This window comes from Pyxicephalus adspersus, chromosome 7 (assembly GCF_032062135.1).
Source record: "Pyxicephalus adspersus chromosome 7, UCB_Pads_2.0, whole genome shotgun sequence".
NCBI classification, from domain to species: domain Eukaryota; kingdom Metazoa; phylum Chordata; class Amphibia; order Anura; family Pyxicephalidae; genus Pyxicephalus; species Pyxicephalus adspersus.
Genome location: NC_092864.1, coordinates 34,122,893 through 34,136,022, shown reverse-complemented (window position 1 = coordinate 34,136,022; position 13,130 = coordinate 34,122,893). Strand labels below are relative to the sequence as shown.

Below are 13,130 nucleotides of genomic sequence, written 5' to 3'. Positions count from 1 at the left end.
GCTCTCCAAAAAAAAAATGTGTAAAGTCTTCCCAAAATGAGGCTATAATTCCTACAAATAGGGAAAACTCCATATTAATGCCAATAAAAAGCGAGCATTTCAGTGCTTTGAAAATCATTAAGGCAATAATACTAACATGACAGTATAGACAACCATAATTGGTAAATACAAACACACAGGTGTTGAAAAATCAATAGCAGGAAATTGCACATTGTTCAATGTGACCAGTACCAGCATTTTAAACATTCACTTTAACATTTTCACTTTAAGAAACTCACAAGGTGTTGTTCTGTTTTTTTTTTATTATTCTTGTTATATTTATTAATTTGAAGTTAATTTTGAGTAATGACAATTGTGCTGATGTGTCGTTTTCATGAACCTGCTGCCTAAACACTTTCCACGCTTCCAGCAGAGCAAGCATTCTCAGGAAAACAGGTGCTTTTTAATGAGTATTGGGAAAACGTGTTTTCATTAATAATTCACCACTAACGCATTGGAGACATTTCTAGTTTCAACTGTGCTCTAACTGGTGCCGAAGAACTACAGACCCCAGCATTAGACCCCCTTGACATTTAGGCCAACATTGAAAAATTCAGTTCAGTTTTTTAATATATTAATATTGTAAAAGATTTCTATGGCACATCTGACCCAATTTTAATATTGTTTGCTGACAAGTTGGGTGGCTTGTTTTATTTTATTCAGTGTGATTTTGGTGCCGAGGCTGTTTAACGAGAACTTTCAGTACTACCTAACTACAGCTGGTACAAAGCCAAATGATGGTCTTAGTCACCCAGTGGGACTCTCTACAGTGTGGAATGTATATAAGAATTGGGTAATCAAGCTGAGAGTGTAAAATACCTTCTTAGTCTCCTGGGGGCCTACGGGCTGAAAATCAATCTTCTACTAGGAAAAAATCCCTGTGCGAGTTTCCAAGAAATATGAAAAGCCTTATTGCTACTCACTAGTGCCCAGTCAAAGCTAGTATATCCCCAGTTTTTATACAGTAGCTAAAGCAGGCCTGATTCCTGTACAGTGGATGGAGAGAGTCTGGTGTGCCTTTAGAAACAATATCAATCGAAAAATGACAGCTGGAATCTGTCTCCTATGGTCAATACAGGTGCTTTGTTTTCTCTGGTTTTCCCATATGCTTTGGGAGAAGACTTTGTTATCAAACATACCTAGGCTGACATCCAGGCAGTTTGTATTTTTTAAAGGGCTCCCTTACAATTTGTTTAAAGTGTATAATATTTGTAACATTCATATATCAAAGATTTAAATATTTTTGGGTAACAGGAAAAATACATATTTTACCTAAACTATAATGTTTACCTCAGACATACGCAGAAAGAGCTTTTTCTTCAATGGGGAAAAATGCAGATCTCACACATGCGCAGTGAGATAGCCACTCTTTTTTTCCCCAGGCTACTTCACCAGATTTTGCGCCTGAGCAGTAATGCAAAAAACAGCAGAAGGGTAAGCAAGCTGGAAGTGCCCGATGCTTCCACCTGTCGGGATGAAGGTTTCCAGGACAACGCAGGACCTGATCCAGAAAATCTCCAGAGCGATTGACTGATCTTCGATAATGAGTGAGTTGTTTTTTTTTATTTTTTTTTAGTTTAATTCCGCTTTAAAGCAGAGCTGTTGTAAAAATAAAAAAATACCACTTACCTTTACTTCTGCAGAACCCCCCCCCCCCCCCATTACATGGCCCCAATTCAGGCCCACGCTGTTCTAGAATCGGAGATTGGACATGCAACCCGAAGCCACCTAGGATACGTGATTTAGGAATCCCAGGAGGCTCTACATGCTACACAAATTTTGGTGATAGATCTGCTTAAAGCACAAAAAAGGTCACATTTTCTGCATATTTTCTATGTGTAACCTTGGTACTGCTGCCTAGGTAAAAAGGCTGTATGATATTTCAATATTTATTGGAAATATTCAGATACATAACAAATGTAAACATGCATGAAATAATGGAAAGTTTTAGGGAAAGGAGCAGTCCTTGCCAATGTCAAACCTTAAAAGAAGTGACCATAGACCATTAAAAGAGCATGACTAAAGATTACAGGTAAGTTTCAAAGCGTAAAGAGTGTCCATAACAATGCAAGTGAGTTTGTCCAATTGAATGTTTCTTTCAGAACAGAAAAGGCTAAATTAGGAGATTGCCAAGGCTTTGCAAAAGCAATTTTAGCTGCCAATTAATTAAAAAAAAAAAAAGTTGTATGATACCCTTCGCTATATATGAAACAATAAGTATAGCACCCCATTGATCTCTATTATAATGGACCCTTTCTTGTTTGAAACTAAATTCCTTCTTTGGTTTGATGTATATGTTTGTAAAATGTTTTGTTTGCTACCAGTAGTGTTATAGTGCAGTATTTCCTGGAGTATTATTTGCTCAGAAAAGGAGAGGTGTCTCGGCTGACATCAACACACCCAACTGCATTCAGAAATAGGATGCTAAGCCTTGGGCTTTCATTTATCAATGCAAAGCATTTTCCAAAAAAAGGATAACCTATTAGACATTACATTCATTAGTATTGCTCTTTTGGGCAGGGTCCTCTCCTCCTCCTGTGTCACTGTCTGTCATTTAAACCCTCTGTTTAATGTACAAGACTGCGTAATATGTTGGTGCTATAAAAATCCTGTTTAATATTATTATTATTAAAAATAATAATATTAATAATAATTTCTATGTAAAATGGAATAAAATACTTCACAAACCAATTTCACATATCTTACTATTTTACACTGCTTTAAACACTTTGAAACATTTCCTGCTTCTAAATAACTACATTTTTATTTTAATAAGCAGCCATAAGGGCTTGTTTATACTTGCAGCTGTGAGTTGATGTAGTTACTGGTTCACAAGTGCAGATGCTGCAAGCAGTATTCATTCTTCATGGTTCATGTAACTGTGGGTGTGGAAACGATGTGTCCTTTGCCTGCATACATTGAAATTTATCTATAGCCCAAACTTGTTTTTTTTAATTTTGCTTTGTATAGAAAGCTTTACTGCAGTTGGAGGCTACTTTTCAGAAATTTCTGCATTTCCTGTCTCATCGAAAGGACAGGACAGAACAGGAAATAATAGGAAAACACTTTTAAGAAACCCTGGGAGCAATACAACCTGACAGGGGTTCTAATCATCCTCCATTATATCCAAAACTTAAAGTGTTTGTCTGGGGAAAAAACATGTTCATTATGGCATTCTACATGCATACATGGACATTTTTCTGTTTTTGTCTCTTTACAAATGCTGCAAGTGGGGAAAAAACAGCTGCCAGAAGTTCATTAAGCTCCTAATTTTCTCCCTGAACTGGTAAATTTGGTCATCTTCAAATGAAAAACACTGCTTGGCTTTTTAGTGCATCAGAGCCACTGTGTTTTCAACTCATACGGGAAGTTATGTGTACACTGATTTTTTCCCAGGGTCTGCAGGTTGTTTATTGTGCTTGCATCGTTTATAATGCAATACAACATGGGGAAATATATTCGCATTTTAGAGATAAGAATTTTATTTTTTGTTCTCAGGCATAGGCCATAAAGGTGTACCTCATTACAAAAAGAAAGTTGGAAGGTACAAGTAGATTCTCAGTCTTGAGGCCTGCAGGCCACCTAGGCCTCCATGTGAACAGCACTCGTAGCATTCAACTAAATTAGTGAGACTATTTTTGCTCAGATTTGAGTCATGCGATGATCAGCTCACTCAAGCATCTGTGCTATGGTGGCAGACATCCATTTTTTTGTAATTGGCGACAGTAATTGCCATACAGTTCAAAATAAAGGACGTTTTGTTGCAAATAAATTGTTGTAATCGGGCTGTAATTGTGCAATTTGTACGGCATGGAATTGTTTTGCAAAAACGCTACTGGCCTCTGATTTCCAGTTATTTTTTAAATTTAGTATGTGTGTTACCCTCCCACGAACGGGGAGAGTGGCATGATGTCTAAAGCCTGATTTATAATAAAACCACTTATTTTAAAATGTTTTCATTACTTAGTATACCACAAAGACTATCAGCTTGGGATCTGCATGCTGAATGTTCCTGTCTGCTCAGCTCCACATTCCTCCCAAATTTGACACACTGAGAAATTTTATGCAAAGATTAGATAGGAGAGGAGATGAGTATGTTAGGAAAGAAAACCTTTGTGTTCATTTTTGTCTCTTACCTATGATAGGATGAATAATCATAGTCTGTGAGTTCTGAGTTTTACAATAAGATTAAATAGTTTTAAAATGACTTGTGTAGTACTAAGAGTATTGACAGGACTATTGTAAAGTGTAAGTAAACCAAATACCTATATTCCCATATTAGCTTCATCCTGCCATTAGGGTCCTTCCTCAGGCTCTTCCAGTTGTGTTCTTATGTCTCAGGTCTGTCGCACATGTGCCAATAGAGCTAACTAATAGAGCAATGCTGATGCACCTGTTTCATTGTGTCACTCTAGAGCAAAGTTTTACAATGGTTACAATTGTAGTGAGTTATTGATAGACAGAAAATGTCAGAAGAAGTTTGAAGGCGATCACTAACACACCAAGATCTAAATAGGCATTTAGAGAACATTTTTACAAAATAAAAAAAGAGTTCTTTATATTTGGGTTCCCTGCAGGTTAAATGGCAATGCTTTGCCACAAAGCAGTGTGCATATTACCACAGGACGGTAGTGTGTATGGGCCCTAAAATCAATCTTTCCACATTACTGCCTTAATATATCTTGATCAGCACTGTGTCACTGTATGAAGGTGGCCAGGAACAGGTTGGGTATGGAAGAGGCAGCACTTTGCTTACCCATGCCAGATCTGTCCTCCTGATGATTCATAGAGTAATGAACAAGAATCTGCAGGAGAGATGGAAGAGTGACAGGTCCACCGTGTGAAGCAGAAGCAACAAGATTCTTGCATCTCTGATCTTCAGAAATGACTTCCTTTCCATCAAAGGGAACAGTCAACAGTGCAATAGTGACATTACCAACTTTTACTCTGAATATGGCAGGAATACATGTGTGAGAAAGCAGTGCTTAAGGTTATCTGACACCACACCACACACAATGCTGTTTTTGGTGAAATTTAAAGCAATAAGTAATTCTTTCAGGGTATAACTTAAGCTCAGTTAGCACGCTCTAAATTCTGGTCCGCTTGATGGTGCCTCAGAGCGCATTAGCAATGAGATAAAATCCTACCGTATATGAGAAATTCAAGCTTTTAATTGGTAGTTTTAAAAACTAACTAACAAATCTTTATCAAGATAGAAAATAAAGAGGGTAGAGTTTACTTGTGACAAGACTAAAGTGCAGCACACCATATGTGGGACTGTAGGTTAGAAAAAAATTAATATGTCCTGTTGTTTCTTCCAAAATCAGCTTCTATAGCAGCCCTTCTGGCTGAATGGATACAAACTCCCACCACTAGCACACAAGTCCAAGGACTTGTTGAAATCCTTCTTAAAAGAGAGGAGGCCCTGGGATAGGACATCCAACAAGCTTGTTTAGGTGAAATGGTCAGGTGTCACCACCTTTGGTCATAGGAAGTATTTTTATAATTTTACTGATTCAAATAAAAAAACTGAATACTTTATATGGGTAAAATATATAACCTTAGGCATAAACTGTGCCTGAACTGGCTTAATAGGTTCTGGTTGCGTGAGAATATGTATGTGATGTATAGGAAGGAAAAATACAGTTAAAAATCCTGCTATTCTTTGACTAAATGTGTCCAGCCAGTTTTCCTAACACTTTAGCTAGCTGTAAAAGACAGGACCTCCAACACCTGCAATTTTTTGGTTGCATAGCACTTAGGAAAATATATATTACAATAAGTACTGCTATTACCATACAGTTAGGCCCAAAAATATTTGGACAAAGACCACTTTTTTCCTAATTTTGGTTCTGTACATTACCACAATTAATTTTAAATGAGACAACTCAGATGCAATAGAACTTCAGACTTTCAGCTTTAATTCAGTGGGTTGAACAAAAAGATTGCATAAAAAATGTGAGGAACTAAAGCCTTTTTTTACACAATCACTACATTTCAGGGGCTCAAAAGTAATTGGACAATTTAAAAAGCTGAAAATAAAATGTTAATTTCTAAAACTTTCTTGAAAACCCTTTGCAGGCAATGACAGCCTCATAGAACTCATAGACATCACCAGATGCTGGGTTTCGTCCTTTTTAATGCTATGCCAGGCCATTACTGCAGCAGCTTTCAGTTGCTGTTTGTTTGTGGGCCTTTCTGTCCGAAGTTTAGTCTTCAACAAGTGAAATGCATGCTCAGTTGGGTTCAGATCAGGTGGCTGACTTGGCCATTCAGGAATATTCCACTTCTTTGCTTTAATAAACTCATGGGTTGCTTTGGCTGTTTTTTTTTGGGTCATTGTCTATCTGTAATATGAAAAGTCTCCCAATCAATATGACTGCATTTAGCTGGATTTGAGCAGACATTATGTCTCTGAACACCTCAGAATTCATTTGGCTGCTTCTGTCCTGTGTCACATCGTGGATAAACACTGTCCCAGTGTTCCAGTGCCACTTGCAGCCATGCACGCCCAAGCCATCACACTGCCTCCACCATGTTTTGCAGATGATTTGGTATGAACTGGTCCACGCCTTCTCCATACTTTTTTCTGGCATCATTCCGGTAAAGGTTGATCTTGTTTTCATTTGTCTAAAAAATGTTTTTCTAGAACTGTGCTGCCTTTTTAAGATGTTTTTGAGCAAAGTCCAATCTAGCCTTTCTATTCCTGAGGCTTATGAGTGGCTTGCACCTTGTAGTGCCCTCTGTATTTACTTTCATGCGGTCTTCTCTTTATGGTAGATTTGGATATCGATAGGCCTACCTCCTGGAGAGTGTTGTTCACTTGGTTGGCTGTTGTGAAGGGGTTTCTCTTTACCATGGAAATGATTCTGCGATCATCCACCACTGTTGTCTTCCGTGGACGTCCAGGTCTTTTGGCGTTGCTGAGTTCACCAGTGCTTTGTTTCTTTCTCACGATTGACCAAAATGTAGATTTTGTCACTCCTAATATTGTAGCAATTTCTCGGATGGATTTTTTCTGTTTTTGCAGCTTAAGGATGGCTTGTTTCACCTGCATGGAGAGCTCCTTTGACCGCATGTTGTCTGCATGTAGTATACAAGCATACCCCCCTCCCCCCTCAAATCAGCTCCAGGCCTTTCATCAGTTTAACTGATAATTACAAAGCGAAGAAATTGCCCACACCAGCCCATGAAATAGCCTTTGAATCATTTGTCCAATTACTTTTGAGCCCCTGAAATGAAGTGATTGTGTAAAAAAAAGAGGCTCACATTCCTCAAATTTTTATGCAATCTTTTTGTTCAACCCACTGAATTAAAGCTGAAAGTCTGCAGTTCAACTGCATCTGAGTTGTTTTATTTAAAATTAATTGTGGTAATGTACAGAACCAAAATTAGAAAAAAATTGTCTCTGTCCAAATATTTATGGACCTATCTGTAGATGGAAGTAAAGAGCTATTCTTGTGAAGAATGCCACGTTTTTATTTATGCATGTTAAAACCACTGACCTGTGTATATTGTTGCCAAGGAACAAGGTAACCACATAAAGTCATGGAAACTGCTATTCATGATGGAACATCAAAATTTAATTTGCTGAGGAAAAAAAAACTAAAAAAGTTTTAGAAGTTTTTCTTTGTTAACATGGAAAAGTGCAATAAGTAGGGCACTCAATAAAGAAAGGGGTTTTCAAAAACTCTACACCACCAAGTATGTAAATCTTTAAATACAAATCGTTTTTTTATCAAATTAAGTTATTAAAGTTAAATATGTAAACAGTCCATCAAATATCAGATCCCAAATGGTAAATAAAATCCCGCTTGGGTAAAAAAGAGGCATGTTTTGGAAAGTGATAGCCATGATGCATTTTGCTGAGCAGTGTATAGTAGTATTAGTATTCAATGAACAAATTGCAGTTTACAAAGAACATAATGAAGCGGATACCTTCTACAACGTGGTAATCTTTAGTCAGTCCATCCCTTAGAAATTTCCAATGGAGTTAGAGTGCAGACTAGAATAAATACAGTCCAAAATTGCATCAAGTTTTCCTAAAATTTAAAAAGAAAAGAGACACCAAAAATATATATAGGTAAAAGCTCATAAATACCTACACATGTGAAAATAAGTGAGACCAACTTCAACTGTAATAAGTAGTACCTGCTGTTGTTGTACCAGTAATATACAGCTAGCGGCTGTATGTATGGAATCCCTTCCCTGGTCGGAACAAGATGGAGTAACCAAGCAGAGGAGTTCAATACTATGTTGACTGCAAAAAACAATTAAAACAGATAAACTCATGTGGATTATGTCTTTGGGTTTAATGTAAAATAAATAGCCCTCATTTTTCTTATATATTTAATTCCAAAACATATCTGGAATGGTTATAATTTGGCCAAACTTCCTTTTGCTAATTGTCCCATTGGGGAATTTCACTTCTGATACTGCAAACACAAGAGCATAGTTGTCATCAGAAGAAATATCATGATTGGAGAATCTCTCCTTTATTCCTGTTCTGGTGATTACTCCAATTTTTATATTTCTTGTCAGTACTTGGCATATGTGTGATCTCATGGTGACATCTGGTGACCAACACGGGTGGTCAGTGGGTCACCAACAGCCACTCTGTTTTCTGGCATTTCCCATTGCATGTTGCTTACACATGTCCTTCATAGTCTTTGTTGGCATTATGTTACTTGCTGCTCTCAGCATGCTCGACCAAAGTGAACCTGCATGCTTCTGAATTTTGCAGCTTTGCTGATAACTTAGGTCCTCCATGTCCTGTCCTTACCTTGCCTCTTGCCTGCAAATGTCTTGCAATTGGGAAGTGTAGACATCAACCCACCTCACCTAATGATTGATAAACCATTCACTGCAAACGCTATTCGTCTTGCCAGTGGCACCTCGGTGTTTAGTACAGGTTAAGACCAAATCTCACTGTTGTGATAACATTCAGTTCCTGTCCTGCTGTTGGTACATTTTATGTCTTGTACTATTTGCCAACCCTTGCTTTGCCTGACTCTTTGCTTCTTTGCTGTGTGGACCAACTTCTGCCAGTTTTCTGACTTCAAACTTTCTCTGCCATTTGGATGCCTCGCCTGAGTTATTGCTTTTCCATGTATAACTCTAGCTCTGTTCTGACCTATTTTTGCTTACCAAATTTGAATGTATGCTATAGGCTTCATTGTCACTGTAGACCTATCTGCCTTGTGGTCTATTCAGTCATTTTCCAGTCCATTTTGGTCCACTCCAGTTTCCATAGAGGCAAATCTTTGCATACTCATGTCATTGAGGGCAGCCATATGTTGGGATGGCATAACAAGCCTTCCAAGGCTGAGGGGGGAGGCTTGTTTGTAGGTGAAGACTACAGAGATAGATTGGAGAATCATGTCTGGCAAAGCATTGGCACTTCACCCGACTTCTTGCATTTTTCTTTTCTTTCAGCCTCAAACTGTAATCTTCAGCAACAATTAAGAGACTGAATCCTACTGGGTGTCAAAACTGCAATTAAACCTTTTTGTAGATGGTGTAACTTCTATCAGGTTATGCTGATATTTACCTTTATAAGTAAGACCAGCTTATTCCAACCTTCCCTTGGTTCGATCAGTTTATTTAAAGTTCCCTTTCAACCACAGTTTCCTTTCAACCACACGTAAGCGCTTAAGTACACCCAATAGAAATTGCTGGAAAAGTTAAAAGATACGATTGTACAGATGACATCACCTCACATTCTCAACAACATATGATGCAGAAGTCATAGTTGATTTGATGAATGCAAGCTGTCTGGCCTCAAGTAGCAAAGCAGATCCATAGCATTTACATCATCATGCTGTAAGGTTGTTGCTAAACAAATTATTTATGTATTTTATCAGTTCAAAACACATCATTCCAGAAGGCCAGGCTTTGTCTGTATGCCCAATGGCAAATCATAGTCATGTTCATCTGTTCTTCTTGGACAGCAAATGCTTTTTACCTTACACACCTTTTCCTAAAAAGTTTAATTAGCTTAATTTTAGCTTAATTTTTCTTAGGCTACTATGAGCAATGTCATACAGCCATTTTAGATATTGTTTGTTGAAATAGTGAAGAAAATTTTTAAAATGTACCCGTGTAGCATAGGTCATCTTTTAAAATATATATCTAAGCAGGTATTGGCAAAGTTTGCCATATGCCCATATTGTGAGTTATTGTGTAGACAGTGTTGCAGGTTTCCTTAATACCTGCTTTGAATTAAACATCTGCAATGAAAATAATTTTGTGCAGTAATCAATGTGTGTATCAGGTTCCCCAGCCATGCCTGAGGGCCATCAATCCTGTTTTCTCCGTTATTTATTGTCTAAAGTTTCACAATTTGGAGAACACCATCTTCCCTTCTTATCTTTGCACAGTTTTTCTTGTCAAGCAGTCAGGTTCTCTGTTCACTGTCAGTGGGGAGAAATATATTGCAATTCTGTGCTGATTTGCGACAGGCGTGTGGCTGTAAACATTAAAATCATTTCTCAGTTCAGAGAAAACAAATGATCAGGCCACCCAATACTTATACAGAGTCTGAAAAGGTAATTCATCTGAGATCTACATGAAAAAAAAATCCTAATAATTTTCAGCCATGGTTAAAAAAAAAAAAACACAATATATATATATATATATATATATATATATATATATATATATATATAGATATATATATATATATAAAATATTGTCCTTGGAGTGTCCAAAGCAATAGGCTCAAATTAAAAAGACCCTGTTGCAACCTATTTTCCTGACAACACGAAAGTTTAATGAAAATGGGACTTTCATTTGCCATAGGTAGCCATAACCATGTGGGAATATACCATTCTTCGATATTTGTCTCTTGGCTGTGCAGCTTACACACTGTTTAAAATGTTTACAACCTTTGAAAACATGTAAGATATATAATATAATATTAACAATAAATAGTATATGAACAAGAAGCTCGTTTCCCAGCTTGCCTCCCAGCTTTTCCCATCTGCCTCCCCAGGAAAGGAGACGCATAATAATGTAATCCCATATTTTAAATGCCAGCAAACGACAATAAACAGTCATAGTCTATACTATCAGAATGCACACCTAAAAAGCCATAATTCCAAAATATCCCGAGGTAGGGTCCAAAAATGTACACACATTGCCAAAGACATGCGGCTGCTACCATGGCAGATTGGTTGAAATGGTCCATATGGCAGCAGATCAGCCTCACATATAAATGGAGACAGGCAATGTATATAAGGATTATTTATTAGATTGTTTTTGTATGGATTGGGGGTCTGTGGGTGGAAGTCTCATGATCTGAAAGCGAAATCACTGAAACAGAAGGACCTTTTTAAACTAGACCTTAAGCTAGGTACACACTTGCAATAATTATTGTTAGAAATCCAAAGACTAACGATTATGCAGTATTATTTTGAGCGATCGTATTGTGCACTATTCTGTACATGTTGTAACAATACGATCATTCAAATATAATTCACCAATAGTGTACACACGCTAGATACAATCCTTTGAATGATGTAGGAAGTGACATGTAAAGGAGAAAGTGTACTGCAGAAACATCCACGATCACTGAACGACGGTACACACAATAGATAGTGAACCATTGTCGCCCAATCAGATCCGCCAGGATGGTTGTTTGTTTCCAGCGACAATCCTCATTCGTCGGCGTTGTTGGCCAGTTGTTTTGCACTTTTTTTGTTAAAGATTATCCGACGATCGGTCGTCAGTGTGTACACAGCTTTAAGGGGGTCATACACTACTCGATGATTGCACGACCAGTGTAAATGATTGATATCTGCTGGATATGGCTCATTTACACGATTAGACCCCAAACCTTTCAACCAGCATTCAGCCAATTACCCCCTGACAACCCCCAGGCAATGGGAGTGCTCCCTAAAATTTGTTCTAACAACTGGCAGAAGTGAGTTGTTGGTGTAACCAGTGGGGGACGCTTGGCTACCAGTGGTTGTTAGGCTACCAGCTGTAAAATTCAGCATCAGTGGAAGAAAGGGCATTCCCAAGCAATGTTTGAGATGTTTGTCCATGAAATATTGACTTAGAATGATTACTATTGACTTATATTTATAAGTCTGTAAGCTGTTATTACTAACTTTTACTAGGGCTTTTCTGCTAAGTATTAAATACATTTCAGTAAGGGTGTTCAATATTTCCTGTGCCATTCCACCTTTTTACACATGACTCAATTTATGGACACATTTGTTTATTTCTAAGTATGTGCGGATTAATTAGATTGTTATGGAAATCTGGAGTAAATTTCATGTTGAGATATACAAGAGGGTAAGGTCCCTGATATCTGTCTATGTGCATTATGTTTCTCTTTTAAATGCTATGGATTAATACTGTTTTCTTTACTTCACTGATCAGTATAAGCCTTTGTGATGTCCCCTGAGAAAGCCGAAATTGCATCACAATCCGAGCATTTATTGATTATTGATCACTGAAAATATAATCGCTTGCAATATGTATGGTGTGTTTACCTTGAGTAGTTGAACTCTTTATAGTGTACAAACTTTCAATACACTAACTATATTGAACCCATTGTTGCCGTAAAGAGATGCTCTTTTTGCCAATAGCCCCATGAGAAATGTATTAGAAAAACATGTTCACTACTTCCCCCGCTGTATTTCTCTGCACTTTACAAGGTCCATAGTCATACCTTTAACTTGTCATTCAAAGAGGCTCACAATGTGATCTCCCTACCATAGTCAACTACCTTACCCCAACCTTCTATTATATTTGAGGATTCTAAACCTTACCAACTACTTATTTTACTGATTTATTGTTCATCGACAGTTTTACTCCAATTAACACCGATGGACGAATCTACCCTCCCCACATATACTAACATTGTATAAACAAACTGGGAACCAATACACTTCCTATCTATAGTTAGCCATTCACTACAATAATGTAAGCTAGAGACATCCCTTAACCCCCCAACCGCTAAGCCCGTAATTTCTCGCACTAAATATTTTTGCTCTTTTGGATAACCCCGTATTTTTTCGCCTACACTAAAACCCCCACTTACCTGGTCCCGCTGTGCTAATCCAGCGTCGGTTCCGTGTTCC

General features: G+C 37.6%; 1 protein-coding gene and 1 long non-coding RNA gene across 5 annotated transcripts in view; both read left to right on the top strand.

The window, feature by feature from the left end:
* The window catches only part of ZRANB3 (zinc finger RANBP2-type containing 3), a 197,292-nt gene that overhangs the window by 35,574 nt on the left and 148,588 nt on the right, over positions 1-13,130 (top strand). The window lies entirely within an intron of this gene.
* Positions 1,444-13,130, top strand: part of LOC140335470 (uncharacterized) — a 29,138-nt gene continuing 17,451 nt past the window's right edge. Inside the window, exon 1 of the long non-coding RNA XR_011921709.1 lies at positions 1,444-1,586. This is a non-coding gene — a long non-coding RNA (uncharacterized lncRNA). The remainder of the gene's footprint in view (positions 1,587-13,130) is intronic.